The sequence below is a fragment of the Perca fluviatilis genome, chromosome 18 (genome assembly GCF_010015445.1).
Source record: "Perca fluviatilis chromosome 18, GENO_Pfluv_1.0, whole genome shotgun sequence".
In the NCBI taxonomy this organism is placed as follows: Eukaryota; Metazoa; Chordata; class Actinopteri; order Perciformes; family Percidae; genus Perca; species Perca fluviatilis.
In genome coordinates, this window is record NC_053129.1 from 10,062,549 (window position 1) to 10,075,023 (window position 12,475).

The following is a 12,475-nucleotide window of genomic DNA, read 5'->3' on the forward strand; positions in this document are numbered from 1 at the left end:
GGATTCAACAGATAATTAAACTGGCAAATATGAATAAATGTCTAAACAAAAAAAATGACTTAACCGAACGATAATAAAATGAGGTTCACTGAAACACTGAAAGACACTTAAAGTTGTCTTAAAAATGCTGTTTAAAATAGTTACTGCAGTACAAATTCAAAATACCGGAGAGAGTCCTCTCCCCCGTCCCGTCTTCCCCAGACTCGAAGTTCACGTTTGCCAAGCTGAGACCGTAGCATCCAACAATATTGCTAGACGCTTGTCTCACATAGCCAAACATTACTCCACAGCATAGCGGAGTAGCTAACGTTAGATGCTGGCTATATTGACAGTCATAAAAGCCTGCGGAGCTCTGTACCCAACTGACAAACTTTTTTTCGGCTTAGAATTACGGTAGGAACCGCTAAAAATATCGCTACCTTGCCGTCCTCTCCACCCGACTAAACACACTGCAAACTCACAGTCCTCTCTTCCTGATTTACAGCCCCCCTCCCTTGGCTTAAAATAACTCACCGTTGTTGGCCACTGAACAGGCTATACGTTGTAAACATCCGTGGCCCGCTTGCCTGGTCCTCCGGTAACGTTAGCCATTAGCATGGTGGCGTTAGCTAGGACCAGTCGGTGGAATCAATGGGAAAAGTACCTACATTTACATACTGTGAATCTTTTTTTTTTTGTTGTTTTTTTTTTAATCGAAAATCAATGCCAATGTTTTTTAGGTTCTATCTATCTCCGTTGATCCCGTTTGTTTTTCTGCTTTCATGGCTGTACAGCTGAAGTGCGCTGGGTTTACATTTTTACAGTTATAGCTGGCAACCCTGCCTGGCTGTCAAACTGGGCAGTTGATAACACACAGGCCAAAACACAAACCGTTTTTGTGTCACGCAGCCGACATTTCAAAAGGAGAAAATGCTAGCATTAGCATTATTGTCAGAAAAGATAGTGTTTCAACTTAGCATGTTTCCCTGATATCTGACGCATTGGGGTCATTTTTGGATTTATTACAGTAAATAGATTACATGTTGGACTTATACTAGGGTAATATGCAAGATTTAAAGGAAGTCACTGAGGTTTTTGTTTCTCAGTGGAGCACAATTTGTTGTCCCAGTTTAAATATTCTCTATTAATTGAAATGTATTGAGTTTTTGCACGTTTCTTTTCAGCAGGAGTGGATTTAGAAAGTTATAGAGTGAAACAAATAAGACAGTTGAAGACTAAGCCAAGTTAGGTTTTTGTATTTTATTATATACTTGCAAGAATATAGGAGTAACACAATTTCAGCATAGTGTGGAAAAGTCTCTCCAATGAGTGAACAGGAACACTGTGCTTAAATACATCTTCAGAGTGACAGCACACACACACTTGGCTTATCATGACCCTGCATTTCTCACAGACAATCTGATACACATGAAGACAAGAGAAAAACACAGGAGACATCTCAGAGCCATTTCGCCTCCTCCTCCCTGTACAACTTTCACCCCCTCGGTTACATCTCAACTGGCATGGGAAAACTGAATCTTCACATAGTCTGAGATGGTTTACTGTGACCTTGTACTTTATCGGTTCAGACAAACCGTGTTCACATTTATGTTCCAGACTTTGGGGCTCTTACTTAGTTTAGTGAGAATCAGAATCTACATGTGGGAATGAGAAACTCCCTTTCAGCATTGTGGGAGAAACACACACAGAAATAAGACAAAAATATAAAGATTTGTGCTTAAAAATAATTTTGCCATTACACCGCGTCAGGATGTCATGGCTGCGTACAGACAGCAGAGGAGAGAGGGGGCATCTGGGGTGGTAGTGGTAACTGCCCCCTCACTGAGCACAAGGCCAGCAACTGCTCGCACACGGTGAGGTACATCTCCTGTGCGCCTCCCGCAGGGTGTTGCACAGCCGAGAAGCACTGTTGCCCAGATTGTGAACCTCAGCTGTGCTATAACATAGGTATAGTCGTTTTTAGACATTTTAATGCAGAAATGTTACATATTGTACCTTTAAACACAAACTGATATTTTGTACTTACTTACGTAAGTACAGCTGGAAATTGGCAGCTGTAAGTTGGGGACAGCTGCCTAATGATGCCCTGTGACCACCCTCCGGACCCTCTGGATGGGTCCTGTACAGCCCAGCCTTTATCATAGTACTGGTGCACAAATGCTGGGGGAATGTAAGGTGCATCTGCAAGATCCTGTGTGGCATCCACAGGAACAGCCAACATGCAAAGAAGCAAAGGAAGACTGGCTGCATCAACTCCTGCACTTAGTCTGCTCCAGGTCGCAGCGGGCTGTCTCTGCCGTCTTCTCCATGGCTTCTGGAGGGCTCATCCACCAGGGCAGAGAGACCAACCCTCTTCTGTGCTGCTGCTGAGTTGGATGCTGCAGGAGCGAGAGAGGGGCCTATACGTCTGAGGCTTTAAGAGAAATAAAATATTTCTGGAGGACGGTGATGGCTGCACTGTGATGGCTCGGGACTGGTACCTCTCACAGGCCAAATAGAGCTTCAGGTCTGACATTTTTGTGCCGGCCCAAGCAGAAAACCCCTGCACCCACAACTTGTAGCTGATGAGGAATGAATAAATAAGGTTATAGAGAAACAAGCACTTACAGATTTCTCTAATTTAACATTCCACTACAGTAGGGATCAATTTACCTAAGGTCTGGGTCAGTGTAGTCATACAGCTCCAACAAATTAAAGGTAGCAGACCAACTCAGTGCGCCACAGGCTCTACAGTAAATTATGGTAAATATAGCATCAAAATATCTCCTACATCATATCTCTAAAACAGGAGGCAGTCAGATCAAGTTGTGACCACACTGTCCATGTACATAAGACCATTTTAGTATTTTACTGGTTTCCAACACATAACAGCCAGATAATTGCAACCATAATATCACTGCAAATGAATGAAATGTTGATGTGGTAATACTTGCCTAAAGTTAAAAGATCCCACATCAGCTTCACAATAAAAGAATTGAGCAGTGGAGGGCCACTTGCCAAGAACAGTAAGGGATGTTAAACAGTCAAGTTAAATATATTCCTATTTAGAACAGGCCAAAATCCCAAATAAATAAAAAACCTGGCTTGAATTGCAGTCGGAAGTAGGCCTACATCCTCTGCTGAAGCTTTTGATGTCCTTTTGCCACTTGATGTCCGGGGTGATGTTATTAATGAAGTTGAAGGACTCCACAGTGTCAGGTCATGAACATTTGTGTTGGTGATGTGCATGCAGGACACCAAAAGTCCTCATCCACATTGGGACATTCTACACACAGCCAATGAAACCATCAGGTGCATGATGTGCATTCAATCTAACACAACTGAAAGAAAATATATAAATAAGATTGTCTAAATAAATAATGCACTATCCATAAAAAGAACTTTAAAAAGGTTCCTACCCAATGGTCCATAGGTGCCTCTAAGGTGTCACTTTCCCCAGTGTTTATTTCCCCGCAACAGTGGCAGAGTTCATTGAGGTTTTCTATTAAAAAAGATATTACAATTTCACAGTGAGTTACGTATAGGCAAATGTTTCAGTAAGGTTGATATACAATTAATGGAAGCTTACCAGAATCAACCATCAGTCTCCTGGCAATCTCTTCCCTCAAGGTGTCGATGTCTGCCCATGCTGGCTCCATTTAGGAGCAGCTCTGTACACAAATGCAGGTTAATTTAATTTGTGTTCTTATTTAATAAAAAAAAAAATAATGTAAAAAGCATACTGGGTACATAATCTTACTTTGCACACAAACAGTCCCCAGGATGTGAAATCCTGCTGACGGTGATGTGACACTGTCACACCTCCATCTTGAAAGAATTTTTTCGCATGAATGCCCTAATGTAAAGAATTAATAAGCATATCACAAACATTAACAAAAGACATGACAATAAAACCTGAATTTGCTTACCTTGTTGAATTCCTACATTGTGTAACTTGTTGGGAAGTGGCTCCAAATGGATTGACAAAAATAGATCTGCCCTCCTTTGGATGCATGGCCTTTTACAGATAGGATACTTTAAATGTACAAGATTCTCAGATTTGTAAATATAATTAAATTGCACTGATTAGAGTGCACTTACTACAAGGGTTTACAAGTCCCACTCAGTAACATCAAGCTGCAAGTGATCATTAGTTTTAGATGTTACAGTGCCTTGCGAAAGTATTCGGCCCCCTTGAACTTTTCGACCTTTTGCCACATTTCAGGCCTCAAACATAAAGATATAAAACTGTAATTTTTTGTGAAGAATCAACAACAAGTGGGACACAATCATGAAGTGGAACGAAATTTATTGGATATTTCAAACCTTTTAAACAAATAAAAAACTGAAATATTGGGCGTGCAAAATTATTCAGCCCCTTAAGTTAATACTTTGTAGCGCCACCTTTTGCTGCGATTACAGCTGTAAATTCGCTTGGGGTATGTCTCTATCAGTTTTGCACATCGAGACTGACATTTTTGCCCATTCCTCCTTGCAAAACAGCTCGAGCTCAGTGAGGTTGGATGGAGAGCGTTTGTGAACAGCAGTTTTCAGTTCTTTCCACAGATTCTCGATTGGATTCAGGTCTGGACTTTGACTTGGCCATTCTAACACCTGGATATGTTTATTTGTGAACCATTCCATTGTAGATTTTGTTTTATGTTTTGGATCATTGTCTTGTTGGAAGACAAATCTCCGTCCCAGTCTCAGGTCTTTTGCAGACTCCATCAGGTTTTCTTCCAGAATGGTCCTGTATTTGGCTCCATCCATCTTCCCATCAATTTTAACCATCTTCCCTGTCCCTGCTGAAGAAAAGCAGGCCCAAACCATGATGCTGCCACCACAATGTTTGACAGTGGGGATGGTGTGTTCAGGGTGATGAGCTGTGTTGCTTTTACGCCAAACATAACGTTTTGCATTGTTGCCAAAAAGTTCGATTTTGGTTTCATCTGACCACAGCACCTTCTTCCACATGTTTGGTGTGTCTCCCAGGTGGCTTTTGGCAAACTTTAAACGACACTTTTTATGGATATCTTTAAGAAATGGCTTTCTTCTTGCCACTCTTCCATAAAGGCCAGATTTGTGCAGTATACGACTGATTGTTGTCCTATGGACAGTCTCCCACCTCAGCTGTAGATTTCTGCAGTTCATCCAGAGTGATCATGGGCCTCTTGGCTGCATCTCTGATCAGTCTTCTCATTGTATGAGCTGAAAGTTTAGAGGGACGGCCGGGTCTTCGTAAATTTGTAGTGGTCTGATACTCCTTCCATTTCAATATTATCGCTTGCACAGTGCTCCTTGGGATGTTTAAAGCTTGGGAAATCTTTTTGTATCCAAATCCGGCTTTAAACTTCTCCACAACAGTATCTCGGACCTGCCTGGTGTGTTCCTTGTTCTTAATGAAGCTCTCTGCGCTTTACACGGACCTCTGAGACTATCACAGAGCAGGTGCATTTATACGGAGACTTGATTACACACAGCTGGATTCTATTTATCATCATTAGTCATTTAGGTCAACATTGGATCATTCAGAGATCCTCACTGAACTTCTGGAGAGAGTTTGCTGCACTGAAAGTAAAGGGGCTGAATAATTTTGCACGCCCACTTTTTCAGTTTTTTATTTGTTAAAAAAGTTTGAAATAGCCAATGAATTTCGTTCCACTTCATAATTGGGACCCACTTGTTGTTGATTCTTCACAAAAAATTACAGTTTTATATCTTTATGTTTGAGGCCTGAAATGTGGCAAAAGGTCGAAACGTTCAAGGGGGCCGAATACTTTCGCAAGGCACTGTATAATTGTACCGAACACCTTTTTAAAAGCAACTATTGTTGATGATTATCCTTAAAGTTGTCATCCCCTTTGATGTCCTTATTCAAAGATCGCTGTCATTTTGAAGGTATCAATCACCTTGATTTTCTTTTCGGTTATCCGTTGTGCCAACCACAATAGATAGGCATTGACAATCTACACAAAAATCATTTGTGAATATCAGAGTAAAAGTCTTACAGCAGCTTACAATACAAGACTTAGCACACTCTCCAATTCCCTCCCATGAGACAAGTTCTTAAAATCGGATGTAAAAAGCTTATAGGGGCCCAACTTGGCCAATAGAATCTCCCCTATTCCTGAATTCCATACGTGTTCGAGAACTGGAAATACAGAACATGTCAGTCATTTAAAAGACTATATAGCATTATCAGACTTGATTTGACATTACTGAATGGGATTTACCATTGCTTTGTAGAGGAGTCTCTCCTGGGGATGTGGCTGGTAGAGGGTCAGAGGAGTTGAAGGCAGGTGTTTGGGGTTGAAAGTTTGAGGGGAGATTTGTGGCAGAGCTGGAGTGGGTGTTTGGTTGTTGTGAAGGAGAGGGGTAAGCCAAAAGGAGTTGCTTACCTTTTTTAACTTGGCAGGAATCCTCTCTTCTGGCTCTATAAAATGAGTCAATTGGTCAATGTTGGCCACTGTTAATGGTTGCCCACGGTTGTTTGACTAGCCAATTGTACACATTTCCCCCTAGTGTTGGTTACCTTAAATGGACCAAGCATGTCTCTCTCCATTTTTCCTCCTTTCCTCCGTTGCTGTCGGATGTTCTGTTTGAGGACAAGATCTCCCACCTTAAAATTGTCCTCCAACCTTTCTCCAACTTGCGCTTTCTAATAGTTTCCTGACTCTTCAGGAATGTTTTTCTGCACTCTCTGGTACACTTGTTGCCGATACTCGTTTCCCTCAAACACCTCCTCCCTCCGAATAAGTTCCTCCACTTTTTCTGTTGTCACCTAAGGTACCAACATACCATGTGGTGTTATATTCTGAACAATTTATCAAAGTAATTATGACCACTTACTCCAAAACAAATACAGCAACGTAGCTCATACTTTTCTGGCACCTCAGATGGATATCTGGCCTCCCTTCCACAGTAAAACATATGAACTATACTGTGTGGTCAGCGTTTTTTTTTTGTCCTAAATCCGAACATGATTGGCTGGAGGAACTGGTCCCATTGTGTTAATGTGTTCCTGGCCAGTTTGTTGAGAGACCTGAAAATGTTTCCAGTGAATAACATAACAGCAGGCATTTAATTTAGTCCATAGTACTCATGCTGTGTAGGTGTAAATTGGCCAATTTTACAATGCACAGACCTCTAGATGGTGCCATTAAGCTTCTCAACCAAGCCATTCGTTTGAGGGTGGTATAGAGAACAGAAGCTCCGTTGAATTTGTATACAAAATCCAGAATACAATTGGTCCTGGGTCCACAGGGTCCTGTGACAAGGCAACAGGAACATGAGTCGACTGAGCCGCTGACAGAACACGGGAAACAGGAGTCTCTGGATCACCAGGTAAAGGCAAAGCTTTTGAGAAAACGTGCACCAGCAAAGTCTCTGAGGCGCCTGGCACAGGCACAGTCTCTGAGGCGCCGGAAACCGGCACAGTCTCTGAAGTACCGGACAATGGCACAATCTGTGAGGCGCCAGGCAACGAAGGCTCTTGGAGGACGGTCAACGAAGGCTCTAGGAGACGGGTATACTGAGGCTCTGGAAGGCTGATTCGCTGAGGCTCTGGAGGATAGACAGGCTTGGAGACAGGGAGGCCAAATTCCTGCTCAGTAGCCTGCCAGCGAACCTCCATGAGGTGCCTAGCAAGGGTGGGGTCCACCTCATACAGACAGCAAACATTTTTTTTCATCAGAGTCCAATGGGTGAAAATAAGGCCCAAAAACTGCTGGGTCCATTTGTGGTCAGACCATTCTGTCATGGGGGAGGCGAACCTTGGACCCGAATGCAGTGGAGACGGAGCAGTGTTGAGTTTAAAAGTTTTTTAATAAAAGAGTCCTCGAAAAACAGGCAAGATATCCCAAAAATACAGAGGATACAAAAACCAGGAACACGGAACAAACTGGAACATCGAGTACATACCAAACCAGGCAAGAGTAGCACGACACAGAATCCAAGACAGACTGGAACAGCAGAACAGAACTCAGCTGCAGCAGTCACGATCCACGTAGATCAGCTGGGGGGGGTGGATGTACCCCGGCGAGTCGGTACCGCCTCCTCAACCCGGCCGCCATGGGGGACACTGATGGGGACCTGCCCGTGCTCGTTACTCAAGTTGGTAACCCAGGCGGCTGTGTCGGTAGCGGTACCTGCAAGCTTTTTCGTCACCTTAAGGAGAGAGATTCTACGTGTTTATGTGAGTCCATGAACACACAGCTGTGCTGTAAAAACAGCTCTAAGAAAATATTAAACTGTCACAATTTTCACTTCCCTTCTTAGTGGAATACATCCTAAGGATGGATCCGAAGGTGGACGTGATCCTGGCCTTGTACTCCTCCAACCGCGTCAGGACGTCATTGCTGTAGACTGTTAGCAGCCAGACGGCGGAGGGGAGAGGGGGCATCTGGGTTGGTGGTGAGAACTGCCCACTCACTGAGCACAAGGCCAGGAACTGCTCGCACACGCCAAGGTACACGATTGCTCTCCGCATCCATATATAATAATATCCACTGATATTTCTTACTTTTACGTAAGTACAGCTGAAAATTGGCAGCTGTAGCTGGGGTACAGCTGCCTGATGATGCCCTGTGACCACCCTCCGACCGTCTTCTTACACCGACGGCACTCTAGGTACTCAGTGGCCATGAGATACCAGCCGTCGATGTCCAGGACCCTCCGGATGGTCCTGTACGGCCCAGCCTGTGTCATGGTACCAGTGCACAAAGGCTGGGGGCATGTCAGCTGCAGCAAAATAAATAGAACGGTTAACAATGAATTCAAGCTTCATCGTCATAAACAATTTGCCAAATTGTAAAATATTACTTGGCTGTTTACTTACACTTCTCCAAGTCAACTACCGCCTTGACCAGCTCTTCATCCGAGGGCTCCTCGGTGGAAGTGGAGGGAAGAGCTGGTATGAAGGGTCGAAAGGAAGAGGCTGTAATCACACAGAGAACAGCACATCATAAAGTGATCACAGGGAATACAATAGTATAAACATTTAACTCTGTCTTTAATTCAAGCTGGACTTACCTGGAAATGCAGGCTTAGGGACAATCTTTTTTAATTTCCACCACGGACAGAGAACGCTGCCCGGCGACAAAGGCCGCAAGCGCAGAACCAAGAGGCCTATAACAAAAACGCACAACAACAATTGTAATGAGACAACTGGTTGTGCTAATGGATGCAGTAGCTATATTTATAATTCAAATGTTTTAACAATTTACCGGATATTTTTGGAGACCTCGGACTCGTACAGGCTCTGCAGGGTCTCAAAAGAGCTGATAAGAAGCATAAACTCTTACATGTTTGCAAGACAGGCAAAGAAATGGCTTTAGTTAAATCAAATTTGTATATATATATATATATATATATATATATATATATATATATATATATGTATGTGTGTGTATGTGTGTGTGTGTGGGTGGGTGTAAGTGTGTGGTCTGAGGTCTATAGGAGTAGATCGGAGTACATGAAAGGTGTGAATATGACCTTTTTTATATTTTATTTATTTGGTCAATGTAAATCTGTATGTATGTATGATGTATTATGTATTTTAGTTAAAGGGGTGATAGAATGCAAAACCGATTTTACCCTGTCATAGTTGAATAACGACAGTTCAGTGGGTAAAAAGGACATACATAGAAGCTCAAAATCCCATTGACACCTCTTTACTATGAAAATCTCATATTTTGAAACTGCCGCTGAAAACGGGCTGATCTCAACAAAGCTGAGTTGCTTGCGTAAGCATCTCAAAATCCGGAACCTTAAGAGAACAGTCACGCCCCAACATTTACATACACAACTGACCTGAGATCAGGTAGTCTTCTGAATCTAGCTAGGTCACGCAGATCTCTGCTATTCCATTACAAAATTCACTTCTGAAACTTTTTTATGTGAGAAATCAACTATGTAAAGCTCAGATATGGGCCGTTTTACAAAAATGGATGGCAAATTGCAAATTTTGTCCGACTGTGGGTCGGAATTAAGCAGCCGGTGCTACCTGGGTTGTTGCCTCGCCGCCCGGCCTGCTGTGAGCTCCGTTACGGCTGGCAGCCATACCTGCGCAGAGTCACCGGTAACACCGCTAATGGACCACTAAACGCCGCGGCTCTGACAGAGCTCCAGGGCCTGCAGCTCCCCTCTTCCTGCTAGCTAAATGCCCGGTATGTGTGAGTGAGAGCGCGGTCAGCGAGCTTGTTACACCAGCAATCTGTTACCACAGGTTCCAGTTACTCTTTTAAATGTAATTATAATGTGTTGAGTTATTTAAACAAACGATTGGGGAAATAAACGCCGCTTGTCCGCGAGTCTCATTGATAGCGCCTGCGGCTGGATGGAGCTCTATCAATGAGAGCTAGCTAGCCTCCTCTTAGAATTCCTCTGGAATTCACAAATATTCATTAACTTGAAATCGGACACCGTTGTTAGCTTTATAAGACCTTATAAGACTCGAAAATATTAAACCGCATGAAAGTTTGTTTTTTTTTCCCCCTCACAGCCGCACGCCGGAGATCTGGCACGGTGCCGGAATACTTTAAGCCCTGTATGTGTGAATAAAAACAGGCCCATGCATAGGGCTGTGCAATTAATTTAATCGTGATTATGATTTTGGCTCCCAATGATCACAAAAACAGAATAATCGAGAAAAACAATTATTTAGCTTATTACGTTTAGCAAGTAAACTCTTAATTTCTCGTGTTCTGAATGAAAAAGTAAAGTTTAAATAGGAAAAGTACTGAGACAAATTTCACAGTTGTGTTTTTCTTACTGTTGATTTAACTTTTTCCACTGTTTTTTTAAAGTTCAGTAATTGCAACATCTTTCCAGAACTCAAAGACTAATCGTGTTAAATGATCGTGATTTCAATATTGACCAAAATAATCGTGATTATATTTTTTTCCATAAACGAGCAGCCCTACCCATGCACATCAAGGCTGGGATACCCGACCCCGACGGGTCCCGACGGTACCCGACGGGTCAGGCCGGGTTCGGACAGATATTTAGAAATTATGGCCATGTTCGGGACGGGTTCGGGCCGGGCTCGGACAGTCACATCAGCGCGGTAGCCTAAGGGATTGGACATTTACAATTTTAAACAGCTTATTATGTAATGGGCCTGTTTCACTTGATGCAAATGTTCATTTTTGTGATTAAAATAAATTTAAAATATTAACCTAACATCCGTCTTCCTGTGTGCAAAAACACGTGCATATCAGGCAGACTGCACGCCGCAGCGCATTGAGTGCAATGATGGAAGATGTTAAAAAGAAGTTGGCCTCAGGAGATTTTAAAACCACTGAAAATGAAGTCTACTGTGTGGAAGTATTTCCACATAGTTGTCTAGGCATATGTTTATTTTATTTCAATTATATGATTGGGCCTGTTGTGTGCGCCTGAGTTAACGTGTGCTTGTTGCCCCGTGTGCGCACTCACTGTGCTGATGCGCTCATCTGTTGACATTTCTGAGTGCCTTACAGTTGCTTAATAAAAGCTTTCCACACAAACACACGTAGCCTACATGTGTCATTAGTATGAGAAAAGAAATTAGATTTCAACGGTGTCGGGTCGGGCTTAGACATAAATCTCTGGATGCCCGTCGGCCTCGAGCCGGGTTCGGTCACGGTTCTGTCGGACGCAGGCCGGGAAGAAAAATTTGGCCCGATCCCAACCCTAATGCACATACCTGACAGCAGGATGTTCCGCGGTGTGTCTCCATCATGAAACAGCATTGAGGTTGAGGAAGGCAACTTTCTGAGAACGACTGAGGTAGTCCTCCATTTAGTATCAGGCAGGGATTGCCTGGTTATACTCTGGAAAAAAGATAGATACAGTAGGTCAACTTTAAGAGAATCATAAGTAGAGCTGCACGATGAGGAAAAGCTGTGATGTGCGATAACATTGTTTAATATTGCGATGACGATATGACTCGTGATAAATATTCAAATGTGAATGTTAGCTATACTGTTCCCATGTCTTAGGCCGGTTACACACTGGACGTGTCGCGCGAGCGTGTCAGCCGCGTGGCGTGTCAGTTTATATTTCGGCTCCCATGTAAACAGGTTAGAGCTGACACACTGCTTATGCCTTTCTGAGACATAACTTCTGGAATCCTCGCCCTCTGCAATAATATCTATACCCGGTTATAAAATGTTTCGTAAAGACAGACAGGGTTCTAAGGGAGGGGGGGTCATGATTTATGCCAAGGACAATTTAAACTGTAATGAAATTCATGTCGCAGATGAGAATGATTTGGAATTTATTGGTTTAAATGTAACTTTGTCCCAGCAAATGTCCTTTATTCTTGTGGTTATTTATAGACCTCCTTCATCAAATGTAGATTTTTATGAAAAGCTGGACATTTTATTAAAACAACTCAATCCTGCAAAAGAACTTATAATATTAGGTGACCTGAATGTTAATTGGGAAGTTAACCAAATCAGGAAAAACTCGAAAAAGGTCATGGATAAAATGGATATGGCTCAGGTGATTAATG

The 12,475-nt window shown here is 42.8% G+C and overlaps 1 long non-coding RNA gene across 1 annotated transcript; it reads right to left on the reverse strand.

Moving 5' to 3' along the window:
- Positions 1-2,044: 2,044 nt before the first annotated feature.
- LOC120547073 lies at positions 2,045-3,738 on the reverse strand. The gene is made up of 4 exons (XR_005637025.1): positions 3,569-3,738; positions 3,399-3,481; positions 3,080-3,265; positions 2,045-2,561 (listed from the first exon to the last, which is right to left on the reverse strand). It is a non-coding gene; the product is annotated as an uncharacterized LOC120547073 (long non-coding RNA).
- Between the last annotated feature and the right edge of the window lie 8,737 nt (positions 3,739-12,475).